At 44.1% G+C, this 15,282-nt stretch overlaps 1 protein-coding gene across 3 annotated transcripts in view; it reads left to right on the plus strand.

Annotated features, from left to right (window-relative positions):
* Nucleotides 1–15,282, plus strand: part of LOC124556674 (ribosomal protein S6 kinase 2 beta) — a 579,718-nt gene that overhangs the window by 411,974 nt on the left and 152,462 nt on the right. The gene's annotated exons all lie outside the window — the stretch shown is intronic.

Here is a 15,282-nt window from a genome sequence, read left to right on the forward strand (position 1 = left end):
GAAGTAAGCGGCATGCGGAAGAAGCGGGTGCCTACAGCTAAATCAGCTGTTTTTGGCTGATAAAGGACATAGGCGCTTTGAAAATAGCAGAGTAACATGAATCTATCATAGAAACAAAAATTTAGCCCGTAATTCCAGCGGAATCTGATTGGGATGGACGCAGAAAACTCGTTCATTTGAGATTTTTTTTTGTGTGTTCTACAGATAACGTCACTTACAGCAAAATTTGATAACAATGAATGATTTATAGTGCTTTTCTGTGCGTTGCCTGATCGGCCCTGACGTTTCCTCTTCTATCTACGGCACTTCAAAAGCATACTTCTTGACACACCTACCAGGCAAGCAACAGTGACGACGACTGCGTACCAGAGGGTGGTACTGTGTACCAAGCCGGTAGCCAGTAGGCAAAATAAATAAATTGCAGCAGTAGACACAAACACGTACTTCATCAGTACTGTATTGGTCGCTGTTCCACTGGCAATATGTCTGGAATAGCTATCAAAGTTTCAGTGAGACATAAGTAACTGGAGAATATCATTTTTAAGTTTTTCATGCCGCTGTTGCGTCCGAGATACAGCAGTACAACATCGTAGGTGGCGATGTTGGTTAGAATTTCGATGCCCATCCGTGCCAAAGTATGAAGCTCTTGTCTTTCTGCACATATGAGGAAGTTCAGTACAGCATAGAACTGATTTTATTTCTAATCAGTAAACAGCTTCGAAGAGCTTACACACGCTTCCCTGGCATCAGCAAGAAATTTGTGCCATTTGGTGGAATGCCTTTTGAAGGAATTCCATTCAAGCAGAAGCCCAGTTAATATTCCTAAAATTATGATGTGCACTATGGTACAGGAAGGGGACGAATGATTCTTAAAGGGTAGGATCAGATCCGAATTGTTACAGTTTCCTAAGTTGCTGTAACAAACTGTCTGTTGGCTTCTGTCTCGGGTTCTACAGCCGACCTTTGTTTGATTTTTCTGACTTTTCGCCAGCAGTGGTGGCTGTCATTGTCAAAGCTTCACCCTGCATTGCTGGGGAAGCTTTGATAATGACAGCCACTGGTGCAGGCGAAACGTCAGAAAAATCAAACGAACGTCGGCCGAAGAATCCGACACAGAACCCAACAGGCAGTTTGTCTACAAGTGGTCCACGAAAGTCTTCACAATGTTGTATTGCTGCCGTAATTATGACTCTTTATTTTAAATGAATACGCAAAGCTATGACTCACCTACAGACTTCAAGTTTTGTTAGTTGACGTGAGAGTTCATCTTTTGGATAACCAGATCATTCATTATCCACCTATGTGAAATGCTATAAACTGTACTAGATGGTTTGGTAATTTCAATTACAACTATCAGTGTAAATGTAAATTGAAAGATCTCGTCGTTTGTTCTGTTTGTAATTAACATCAAATAATCACGTTGTCCTTATTTCATAAAAGAATAGTCATTCGCACAAGCATAATTGCCTGAGGATGCGAGGCTGACGGATGACTTTCCGAAAACTGAATGGTGTGTCTTGACTGGAGTACCCACTGCTGGAAGTTAACTCCGTTTGTTGTCGTCTTTATCGTGTGGAACGAGCTCTCTAGCCTCTGACCCTCATCTTCCCAGTGTGTTGGAGTGGTATGGTAGCCGTGAATCATTTAGTTGTAGCCCAATCTGAGGTTCCAGAAAGATTCACTTTTATTTCTTCATCCACTTGCTACTATGCTGATGTGGCCTAGAGAGAAACACTATGTAGGTGCAAAACTCCACCTAATGTACTGTTTACACAGTGATTTGCAGACAGCGAAGAAATTACGGTTTCGCTCAGAAAGGCCATCAGAGGAAAACAGTATTCCATACGATTTAGCTGATGAATTATTAATTGTGAATCTTTCAGAGGTGTGTGTGTCATCCTCTTATGGCCCAGAGTCGAGAGAGACCGCCCAGGGGGAGGATAGAAATATGGAAACACCACAGATACAACACATTACCATGCCAAATACGGTAAAGGGAACCAGTTGGCATTCAGAACAGCTTCCCTGTCGCCTCGGAATGGATAAACACAGGTCCTGGATGGTTCTCAAGGGCATAGTGTACCATTCCTCCTTCAAAGTAATAGCAAGTTTAGGTAACGATGGTGGAGGTGGGTAGCGATCACACACCCTGCTCCGCAAAGTAGACCACAAAGGCTCAATAATATTGTGATCTGGTGACTGCAGTGGCCAGGGGAGATGAGACAATTCATCCTCGTGCTCACAAAATCAGTCCTGGGCAATTCGAGCTGAGTGAACATTGTACCATGGGATGGGTCTGATCAGCCAAATTGATCACAAAATACTTGACAGTGAGGCGACCTTGCAGAGTAACCATTGGGCCTTGGAATACGACGATACTGGTGCCCAAATCATCATCGAACCCCCGTCATGTTTCACTCTTCGGACGTGAACTCGGCCAGAAGTTGGATGCTGTGCAACAAGACTCTCCCAACCAAATGACAGTCTTCAATAGTTCCATACTCCAGCTTTTATGGCTTCGGCACCACGTTTTTCTGTTACGGGCATTTGCATCACTGAAGAGTGGATTTGGAATTCCAGCTCGCATTGTAATTCCCTCCTTATGGAGCTCTATTCGTGCTTTTTTAATACTGATGGTGTTCGCGAGTGCGACATTCTGTTCCGCAGTGACTTTTTCAGCTGGCGTCCCCTTATTTTTCGTCACTATCTTCTCCACTGATCACTCGTCACACACTTTCGCCCGCGTTGCCACTTGGCGGATGTTGTTTTTCGAGTTTCCTTGTAAGGTATAAACTTTAGATACGGTATCCCTTGAATCGCCAAACACCTCGGCTACCTTGGGTACGGAAGCACCCACCATGCGAATACCAAACAATTTGCTTACGTTCGCGGTCACTTAGATCCTTCATAATGCACTCACAACTAAACAGAACACTGTTCTGACCACGACTGCCAGCGTATTGAAGAAGCTGCACAGGTTCCTTTCGCGATCGAATACAATAGCGCATCTTGTAGGCTTAGATAGCATCTCCATTTATGTTCAGGCGTGCATTTCTCACGCTGTTTCCATATTTTTGTCCAACCCCTGTATCTCATAGTGCTCCGCAACTGCTGTAGTATTTTTTATGCTTTTGGTTATGTAGTATTGCTCCACTGTTAGGAAATATTAATAATCTTTAACTTGGCGGATGAGAAAGAAATGATTTTGCGAGATACTTTCCCCTGTCAGGGAGGTGTTACGATTAAGCAAAGCAGGAGGTGCCAACTTGACATTCTGGTGTCTAAAACTCGTTGTGGATGGTACTTTTTTTTATTAACTGTTTCCAGTTGGCTACACTAAACAAAATAGATAAAATTTTGTCGCCCCTGGATATATTACTGGACCTGAGGCTATTTATCACCGACCGCTGTTGGCAAGCAGATTGCACCCAGTCTTTGAGATCAATTGAGGAGCTACTTGAGTGGGAAGTAGTGGCTCCGATCACGAAATTAGGCAACAGCCGGGAGAGCGGTGTGGTGAACAGATACTTCTCTATATCCGCTTCCAGTGACGCCTGTTGACTGAGGATGACACGGCGGTCGGTCGGTCGGTCCGTCCGTCCGTCCCGTCCGTCCCGTTGGGCTTACCAAAGCCTGGTCGTCGGACAGACAGACAGACAGACAGAGACAGAGAGAGAGAGAGAGAGAGAGAGAGAGAGAGGGGCTATTTATTGGTCCCAGCAAGAGCATGTATACTGACTCTGATCATAGTACCCAAAAATATCATTTTACAGCTAGTCTAGTCTAGTCTATAGGCCACTTACGGTACACCTCTAGTCACAGCTGTGCTTGCTGAAGTTTCATTCTGTGCGACTACGGTCTCGGTAATGCAGTCTAGAAAAGTTGTGGGCAAATAGCGGCCCGCTAATTGCTTTTATACGGCCTGCCAAGACGGTCAGAAATTTTATGTAGCAGTTTATACCTCTTCTGAAATGCAAATCTAACTAACGCACGCAGTCATTTTAAAAGGTGAGCACCCCCCCCCCCCCCCCCCCCCTCTGCTTCCATGAAGTGGCTCCCCAGCCCAACTATTGCCCAACCCTTGTCTAGGGGATGCTTGTAGTCTTAGTTTAGATCTCGCCGTGGACATTGTTCCCGACTTATGGAGAGAAATTGCTATTCAGTACCAAAATTAAAGAACATATCTCCAGCGGAAAGTTTCCCACAGACGCTACGAGGGCAGATTGAGTGCTTTTTTCTGACCGTTCCACTACTCTTTTTAGCAACTCTCGAGTTCTCTCTTGCGCATTTCACATCACTGTTACTCGTTTGGATGCTGAAGCACCATTTTAATACATACATAGCAGTAGCAAACCTCCTGGATTAATGACGAGACTAATGAGGATTCTTTTAGAAGGAAATATTTAAAGATTTTACTGTATAGTGAGTTTGATGCTACTATTAGTATATACAGATTCTTCGCCGCTGTTTCACCGTTGTTTATTATTTAACATATGTACTGCGCGCGGCTATAACTGCTCAATGAATCCTGCTGGTACGATCGAATCCGATGCGTTAAATGCTGACTACGTCGGCTCGGCGCTTAACCGCCTCCCATGTTTTCGTTTGTGAAAAAACTAAAATATACACACAAAACGACACAAGGGCCACGCAACGTCGTAAATGCAGCACACAACGGAAATGAATGAATGTAAACAATACATGGCACACGGAAAATATTAAATGTAAACAGAAATAAATGGCGCTACATGCGCGAAATAAATATTTGATAAAGTCGCTGTGTCTTTTGGTAATCTGCACTACTTACTGCGCCGTCGACTCGAACCAACTTCGATGATGTCCCGGCAGAATACAAATCTGATGGCTTCCACTGGCCGAGCAGTTCAGCTCTAACTGCTACTGAACAAACTTCCCGGGCGAACTGCAGGCCGACAACATTCCCGACATACATAATGGTCAATAAGTCAAAAGAATTGACAGCCAGGGAAAGAAACGACAGCTGCCACAAAGTTTCTTTCTGTAGATCATGGAGCCGTCTGTGTTTCTTACGAATTTTATAGGACTTCTGGGGATAAGATTACGTTCATTACAAATTCATAATTATATTGAAAACTAAAAAACATTTTTCACGAAGTAGTATTGTGGATAATGATTGTTTATATCTGATAACTGCTGTAAGAAATCCATTTGTTGTTTTTATGTATAGCCGACGTGAGAAGGAAGTATGTATCCTGTTAGTGCTAAAACACATTTTCAGTAATAGGTATTCTGTTCGTCTAGTCCATTAAGCTGGCTGGGGAATGATCCATGATTAAATCTCACGCGAATTATGGGATTTACATATTTCTTACTCGACACATCGGTGTGGAACCAAGGCTTCAAGAGTATGTTAGGCTGTAGTTGCCCATGGTATCTCATGTTACTGCGTTCCGTAATACATATTCGCTCTCCTATTCGCGTGTATAATGTAATCATCAGGTCTGTGGTGGTAGTTTGAGTGTGCTTTTTGGGGTCAAATGCTCAGGCATTTCATGGGAGAGTTTCTGCACGAGTGAACTGTGTCCAAGCCCTTTGTCAGTGATTTTCTTGTGCGGTGTAAGTGTGAAGGCAATTCTGGGGACCAATTCTCATTGTACGAAACTGTCGCAAGGCAACCTTGTCATCAGGTTTAAAAGACTTCCTTTGCACCTCGAGTACAGCTACAGAACGGTTCGTTCAGTGACGATAGTGCCGTCTTCATGCCCGTGATGCTGCCTGGAAGACACTGATTGCTGTAACAATTGCGATGCGTTTTGCGACGCCGCGGGTTTGTCTGGCTATTGGAATTTTTTCATTTAACTGTGTAAATTTCTTTAGAATCACGGCCTGCCCTGTACTTAAACCTGGAAAAGCTATTCCAAAGACAAACTGCAATGTACGTGTCAGAAGGGAACATAGAACGTTCTTTTCTTTTCTGTCCCAAAGAAGGTTCTTAATTATAGATAAAACTGAGGCTGCTGAATAAAACAACTTCTTGTCTAAAATGTTTGTCTTATATTGTCACTGTGATGATAGGCAAACTGACATCAAGTCCGTTCTAACACACAGTTCTTGATGTAGAAACACTCATTTGCTTATGCCGTATTTTACGGACTGTAAGACGCTACGGACTCTAAGACGCACCTTTATTTTTAAGCAGTTTCTTAAAAAGTAACATTTTTACCAGTTTTATTATTAGATTGCAAAGCCAGACTAAAAACATTCTTAGTTCATAAAACCGAAGTGACCTTTAAAATCCATGAAAATTGTCATCCAGTTTTGGCCATTAGGGATTCATCATCTATTTGTACATTTAGCCTTAAGTTTTTCAGTTCTTCTTTACTAGCCCGCCAATCGCGAATGGTTTTTTTTGTGGTGATGGAGTGCCGAAATGGCGTTCAGCTGCTCTGTTTCCTTTTTGTTCTGCATATGCTATTACTTTCAATTTATAGCCCACATCATATGAATACCTTTTTTTTCCATTACATAACTAGCTACTAACAAACATATTGTATTGTTACCGACAATACAAGTCACTTTCAGTTAGAGTTCACTCGCACCGTAGACTGCAATGACGCATCATAGGCTAGACAGTGTTCAGGGTTCGTTATGGTGGCGGGGGAGGGGTGGGGGGGAGGAAAGAGATAGAGATAGGTTTCCCGCGGCATCGAATATATGAACATTTTAAGACTGGCGGGAATTTTGAACTAAACACTGGACATTTTTATATTTCGAGTGTAAGACGCACCGGAATTTTGAGGCAATTTTTCGAAGAGAAAAGTGCGTTTTATAGTTCCCTAAATGACTGTAGTTATCACAGTCGCATTCACGCACATAGCACACTCAGTGGTAGCCAGCGTAAGTATAGACTTGGCACCTGGTGTCTAAAGAACCATAGCTTTTAACAGGTAATAAAAGTTTTGAAACCACTCTGTTTCTGAATGAAAACCACTTAAAATATTTGTACTGGCACACAGAAAACCAGGTACACACGCCACGATAGGTGATTAAAGACTCAAGACACGAGTGGGCACAAATTCCTATCTCCTTCGGAACGCGCAAACGTTCTCTCTTATGATTGGCTGAAACACTGTAGCTGATCATCTTCGCAGTTTTTCGCGAACAACACGGCACTTTCCCCCAATCCCCAAGCACGAATTTACTTCAATCAATTTCCAAATATTTTATTTCCAGAAAAGTAAATCAACTGAAAATAATCTCATCTTCACTCGATTTGAGACAGAAATAAAGATTTTGCTTGTACGACCCATAAGGTAGCTACTGTACATTAAATACATCGTAGCAGTATGTGACTCAATACCCGATGAAAAAACATGATTTATACGTTCACTAATCATGTATTATAACAAACTTGGGCTGCGGTCATAGTGACAACAATCAAAACAACCTATTCAGCTGAGAATGGTGGCGTATCTTAAACTTGAAGTCACTGCAATGGATCTTTCATGGGTTGTGGTAGGTGAGCAATTTTTTTTACGTGAGGTGATTTGCAAATGTGGTGTAAGCTATACGATTCCACTTTTAAGTGATTTATGTGTTAAGACTATCTTATTCTAAAATTTTTCTTTGTCTTTCAAACGTGTGCTGAATTAGTCATTGATGTTTAACTGACATGTCAGTTTTACTAATTTATCTGAAGTTGTACAAAGTACTTGTAATCTTGCTTTTCAATGTCAGCACGATTCATCTCGTGTGTATATCAACGTTTCTCTCTTACTCTCATATTTTCGTCAATCTTGGCTTGTTAATCCAATAACCGATGAAAGCGTGTACAGTACTAGCCACTTTCTTTTCGAGACATACATAGCTCATTCTCATACATTCAAAACAGCAGCGCCAGTGCTCGTTGCAAAGCTCAGAGGCGTCGTGGCATCCATCACGTCTACGGGAATTGAAATAAATCCTAAACTCCTTAATAGAATAGCATACATTAAAACTTACCCTAAACACCCTGATGTCGCCTATAACTTTGGGGAGGAGATGGAACGTACTGTGACAAATCTTCGGCCGATGTTACCGGACGACCTCTAGCGGCGGCGGCGTCTGGCGTTCGTTATCGGTGCCACTGTGAACGCAACATTAAGATTCGTACGTAACGTACAGGCTGCGTTAACGACCTCACTTTCGACAGCATAACAAACGAAAAGAATTACACTGAACAAGTTAAAAGATTCATTACCATTTGAGAATTAAAACTTCACGTATCTTACTCCGTTCGGAACAAAGTATCATTTAATTAACCGTTATGTTACTGAGTGTTGGATTTATAATCATCTGCTACACGTTGAAAAACATACTCCGTATCTAAATGTTTATTGTAGTGGGAAGTCATACATTTTAGTTTTCATGTAATGTGAAATATTTCCGAAATTATTTTGAGTATGAAATAACAATTAGCTATTGTTATTCTGAAGGGTTCTATAAAATTTCACATCGATTAGTTTGACAATTGGACATTTTTAATTGAAAGGTCGGTGCGTAATTTATGCGCACTTGGCTAGGCTTGCGGTGGCACGCTCCCCAGTATGGGAACGTGTTCAACGGCGCGTCATAGCCACAGAGGCGAAGCGTGAATGCATTTCGCTACGTCACACTTGGCCTAGAGTGCTGTGTCGATCAATAAAAGAAAGCTGTCAGTGATGGGATGGTGTGTGTTACCTCGGGACCGAAAACCAGTGGACGTGATTTGACGGTAGAGACCTGGATTCCTTAGTTTGGTTTGATGGAATAATGAGAACAGTTGTACCTGAATTCATTTTAATATTGCAGCTTCCACAATGGTGGAAGATGGCGGGGACGACAGCTGCTGATGCTTTCATGGCTGAAAATTGATAAAACTTATAATTGCTATAGATTCCAGAGCCATAAGACTCCAGCTCGAGGCACAAAATGTGGGCACGTGTGTACAGTACGGTCGCTAGTACGAGGGGCATTCAACAAGTAATGGAGCACATTTTTTTTCTGCAAGCAGGATTGCAGTATACTGTATTATTCCTCACTGTTCTGGCTACAAAACCCTATTTTTCAATTAAATCTCCGTTCAGTGCGACGGCCTTACGCCACCTTACTGGGAGGGTGTGTGTACCCGCGTGGTACCACGCTATTGGTCCACGTCGGAGCCAAGGTGTTGCTGCAACAATAACTTCCCCATCATCCACATACTGCTTCCCGCAGAGTGCACTCTTCGTAGGGCGAAACAAATGGGAGTTGGTGTGAGGCCAGGGCTGTAAGGTGGATGAGGAAGAACAGTCCAGTGAAGTTTTGTGAGCTGCTCTCGGGTGCGCAGACTTACGTGAGGCGTTACGTTTTGTCGTGAAGGACAAGTGCGTTTGCGTTTTTGTGGCAGCGAACATGCTAAAGTTGTTTTTTCCATTGTCTGAGGGGTGACACAATACAATTCTACATCTACGTCTACATTTATACTCCGCAATCCACCCAACGGTGAGTGGCGGAGGGCACTTTACGTGCCACTGTCATTACCTCCCGTTCCTGTTCCAGTCGCGTATGGTTCGCGGGAAGAACGACTGCCGGAAAGCCTCCGTGCGCGCTCGAATCTCTCTAATTTTACATTCGTCATCTCCTCGGGAGGTATAAGTAAGGGGAGGCAATATGTTCGATAACTCATCCAGAAACGCACCCTCTCGAAACCTGGACAGCAAGCTACACCGCGATGCAGAGCGCCTCTCTTGCAGACTCTGCCACTTGAGTTTCCTAAATATCTCCTTAACGCTATCACGCTTACCAGATAACCCTGTGGACGAAACGCGCCGCTCTTCTTTGGATATTTTCTATCTCCTCCGTCAACCCGATCTGTTACGGATCCCACACTGATGAGCAATACTCAAGTATAGGTCGAACGAGTGTTTTGTAAGCCACCTCCTTTGCTGATGGACTACATTTTCTAAGGACTCTCCCAATGAATCTCAACCTGGTACCCGCCTTACCAACAATTGATTTTATATGATCATTCCACTTCAAATCGTTCCGCACGCATACTCCCAGATATTTTACAGAAGTAACTGCTACCAGTGTTTGTTCCGCTATCATATAATCATACAATAAAGGATTCTTCCTTCTATGTATTCGCAATACATTACATTTGTCTGTGTTAAGGGTCAGTTGCCACTCCCTGCACAAAGTGCCTATTCGCTGCAGATCTTCCTGCATTTCGCGACAATTTTCTAATGCTGCAACTTTCTCTGTATACTACAGCATCATCCGCGAAAAGCCGCATGGAACTTCCGACAGTATCTACTTGGTCATTTATATATATTGTGAAAAGCAATGGTCCCATAATACTCCCCTGTGGCACGCCAGAGGTTACTTTCACGTCTGTAGACGTCTCTCCATTGAGAACAACATGCTGCGTTCTGTTTGCTAAAAACTCTTCAATCCAGCCACACAGCTGGTCTGATATTCCGTAGGCTCTTACTTCATCAGGCGACAGTGCGGAACCGCATCGAACACCCTCCGGAAGTCAAGGAAAATGGCATCTACCTGGGAGCCTGTATGTAATATTTTCTGGGTCTCATGAACAAATAAAGCGAGTTGGGTCTCACACGATCGCTGTTTCCGGAATCCATGTTGATTCCTACAGGATAGGTTCTGGGTTTCCAGAAATGACATGATACGCGAGCAAAAAACATGTTCTAAAATTCTACAACAGATCGATGTCAGAGATACGGGCCTATATAGTTTCGCGCATCTGCTCGACGACCCTTCTTGAAAAGTGGGAAAGAGCACAGGTAGTTCCAATCATTTCGAAACTTCAGTTCCTCTAGAGGCTTGCGGTACACGGCTGTCAGAGTTGATCGTTGCACCACGAGGGAGGGCGTCAAACAGAATAACCACTTCAGATTCCCAGATGACCTTCGCCATGACTTTACCGACTGAGGGCGTTGTTTTGAAATTTTTCTTCGCAGGCGCCATTCCGTGGTTTGCTGCTTTGTTTGCAGTTCGAAATGATGAACCCACGCTTGATCGCCTGTGACGACGTTCATCAAAACGTTGTCCAGGATCAGCCTCTCAACGCGCAATCAATTCCGCGTAGATGATCCTTCGTTGGTCTTTGTGGTCTTCTGTTAGGCGGCGAGGAACCCATTGGGCGCACGCCTTTGAGTACCTCAGGTGGTGGATGAGTGTATCAGCACTACTAACAGAGACGTCTAGTTGAGCAGCGAGATGTTTGATTGCGATCCGTCGATCATCTCGAGTGAGTGTGTCCACACGTTCCAACATTGCAGCAGTCACGGCTGTGTGCAGCCGGCCGGGACGCCGGAGATAGGACAGGTTTGCGCCACCTTGTTGCGATGATGACGGACGCCTCGCCCGTCGACTCACCCTGCTTTTATTCTCTGCCAGGTCTCTGCAGACATTTCGCAAGCGCCTGTGGATATCTGCGATGCTCTTAATTTCCGCCAAAAGAAACTCGGTGACAGCGTTCTGCTTGGATCGCACCACCGTTACAGGCGTCATTTTGAAGGCTACATATAGCACCGCCACCTATCGGACATGTTGAAAATGGAGGAGCTGAAGCAGGAATAGTCTACTATGTCCCATAGCAAATTCCGCATTTTTTCTGCCGAAATTGGCCAAGAAAAAAAATGCGTTGCAGTACTTATTGAACGCCACTAGTGTACTGATTGAATATGGGAAAACGGCTCACCCATCCATCAAAAGATACTGAAACCCCTCAAATTTACGAACGTTGATGTTGGTTATAATGTAGTACAGAAGTGTTATATCCCTTCCACCCCGTACTCTCATGTGTTCATCAGATATTTACTTTTTTGTTTCTGAAGACGCCTGTGACACTACTACTAGGGACACAAATATGATGGACTGCACTCCGCAACCTTTTCTGGTGGGAAGAGTTAGAGTTTCGCTTACACACCATGATCATTATTTCGAACAACACGTATGAAACGCATGTGCAGATTAAGTTGATAACTCAGTGCTGCACAGGATGTAAACGGCGCCACGCGACTAGCATCTGAGAAGATTGTTATATTGTTCGCTTGGCCGTTCAGGCCGTAAAACCACGTCACGTAATTTGAGTCTGAAAATAGGCTTGTTTACAGAAAATAGGCTTGTTTGCAGAAAGTAAAGTGATGGCGTGCCGAGCATCACGGACTGTTAACACGGCAAATAATTTACTGCGGTTCCAAAGATGCGGCAGCAGAGAGTGGTGCGTTGACAGTGTTACATCCAGTGACAACGCTGGATAAGGGATTGGCACCACTTCGTCTTTCCAGACGAGTTCCGTTCTGCGTACAGCATCACGATGGCCGTACCCGTGGGTGGTGGCTCCGAGAACGAACGATCGTGGCGTGGTTGCATTCGTCATTGTCATACTTGGCGTTAATCAGTATCATGCCATTAGGTACACAACACGATCACCTCAGGTTTGCATAGCCGGTAATTTGTACAGTAACGGTTACATTTATAAAGGTTAAGTCCGGTGGTCTGCACTCAACCTCTGAAGTCTTTCAGCAAGATAACGCAGGATCACATGTTGTCCGTGGTGTCCTTACCCACCTCGATACGGTGGGGTGTTACATCGTTGCCCTGGCCAGAACGTTCTCCATATATCCCACCGATTGGTAACATAGGGCCGTGGTTTGCCGAGATACTGGCATGCTATCACTCGCCAGCCACAAAGAAGGATGAACTCTGGCACAGAGTTGAAGCAGCATGGAGTGACGTATCCGTATTTGTCGTCCAAGTTCATTTTGACTCACGCACAGCCGGATTTGAGCCGTTATTGCTGATATAGTTGGCAGCTCTGTGTACTGAATTTCACACCCTGTATACCTCCAACACTCCTACAAATTTAATCATGTATTCTTATACGAACGACAAGTAAAGTTCTCAGAATGAGAGTTTTCACTCTGCAGCGGAGTGTGCGCTGATATGAAACTTCCTGGCAGATTAAAACTGTGTGCCGGACCGAGACTCGAACTGGGGACCTTTGCCCTTCGCGGGCAAGTGCTCTACCAACTGAGCTACACAAGCACGACTCACGCCCCGTCCTCACAGCTTCACTTCTGCCAGTATCTCGTCTCCTACCTTCCAAACTTTACAGAAGCTCTCCTGCGAACCTTGCAGAACTAGCACTCCTGAAAGAAAACGAGAGATTCTGTAAAGTTTGGAAGGTAGGAGACGAGATACTGGCAGAAGTGAAACTGTGAGGACGGGGCGTGAATTGTGCTTGGGTAGCTCAGTTGGTAGAGCACTTGCCGCGAAAGGCAAAGGTCCCGAGTTCGAGTCTCGTCCGGCACAGTTTTAATCTGCCAGGAAGTTTCAAGTAAAGTCGTGTTATTCCTCGTTTCGCTATTTGAGTGGTCTGGAGTGTACTTCATAGGTTCAAGTTTGCACTCGGTGATGAATCCTATTATGTACATCACAAAGTCTTACATTGATAGCACAAAAATGGTATTAAATCTAGCAAAGCAAAATAAATGAAGAAAATCTAACTGTAGCAGCATCAGTATCGCGAAAGAGGATGGACGTTTCCTCTCAGTTTGTGGGCGGGGGACGAGATGTAGCGAATGGTCCAGAGCGTGCCCGCTGGCGCTTTTGAATGGAGGGGGGAGGGTGGGCGGTGTTAGGCTGCGCCTAGTCTGAGTTCCCCGCCGCTTGTTTAACACGCGACCGCGCCTGCACCAGACGGCCTCAGTGCATGCCTGCTGACATTTTCCGCGGCCTGATTCAGGTGGGAAACTTAGCTGGCGGTACACTTTTTATAGCCCACTCACAAAAAGGCTTCGCCGGTGTGTAGCGCGGGAGTGTCTTGTGGAGACCTCAGAAAGCTTCACGTTACTTACGATGAAAATAATTCCGCTACGATATAACTTGGTGTAATCCAGGCGTGTTTCGAGGATGTTTTGTTGAATTTTCTCTGCACATTTGTCAAGGCACAGTAAATGTGCGACCTTCGGCGGACCTCAGAGCAGAGCACGCAGTTTCCATTCATAGACCGCTGTCTGTCAACTGAGCTACTGTGCCAAGAATTCAATGTGAATATCTCTACCGATAAGAAAAAAGACGCTTAGCGGAATCGAGTATTCGGTGTGCTGTAAAAACAGAAATGTCACATATTCCCAGATTGGTCAAAACTAGAAGTAAAGTTCGTATAATGATATGTCCGGGAACCAAAACCTGTTCAGCCTCTAATTCTCATCGGTTACATAGAAGAAGACACTAGCCAGTGCTGCATGTGACTAAAACGCAACTTGAGAAGCCCTTCAACCATTCTTCTGAGGCGCTACAATCTGGAACCACGCGACCGCTACGGTCGCAAGTTCGAATCCTGCCTCGGGCATGGATGTGTGTGATGTCCTCAGGTTAGTTAGGTTTAAGTAGTTCTAAGTTCTAGGGGACTGATGACCTCAGCAGTTAAGTTCCATAGTGCTCAGAGCCATTTGAACCATTCTTCTAAGTGTATCGCACACTATTTCAAATACACTTGGCTCCATTCGGATTGTGTCACACGCATTAGTCAAACTCTCTGTAAAGTCTGCATATTCTCGACGGGTTGGGCATACATCAATGCCTTTAAATATCCCCATAGCCAGGGATCCAATGGAGTTAACTCCGGTAAACGGGGAGGCCGCGCTTCCTGACCACATCGACCAATCCTTCCCCCACGAGACGTTGGGTTGAGGTAGTGTCGCACGATCTGTAGAAAATGAGGTAGTGCCCCGTCGTGCACAAACAAAACAGTAGTTGTATTTTTGCTAGGGTAACGTTCCCCAGTAGTGCTGAAATAGGTGATAGACAGCACCTGTTAATCTCTTTGGTTAAGTGTATGACGCTGAGTGTCTCACCGACAATTCCTGCCCATACACTGACAATGAAACGATGCTGATGCCTCACCTCCAGGATTGCCCGAGAATTTGCATATGTCTACACGCGCGTATTGTGGAAATTTACTACACCATCTTAGTGAATTGTGTTTTATCTGTAAATTAAAAGCAGGTCGTGAACGGTGGAATTTCAGCGGCTCGTATCTCAACAAGAATTGATTTCCGAACAAACTATCATAGAAGTTTTTCTCCTTGCTTTGACTAATACTATCTCCTGCAGAAATATGTGACACTTGTTTAATACACCCTGCATAAAATGAAAAATTTTCGTTTATGACAAAATAATAGAACAAGTGAAAAGCTTTAATCATATCGCAAATCTATTAAGTTATCTAGAAGATGGATATGTAGATAAGAAACTTGTAAAATTCCAATA

This window comes from Schistocerca americana, chromosome X (genome assembly GCF_021461395.2).
Source record: "Schistocerca americana isolate TAMUIC-IGC-003095 chromosome X, iqSchAmer2.1, whole genome shotgun sequence".
Lineage (NCBI taxonomy): Eukaryota > Metazoa > Arthropoda > Insecta > Orthoptera > Acrididae > Schistocerca > Schistocerca americana.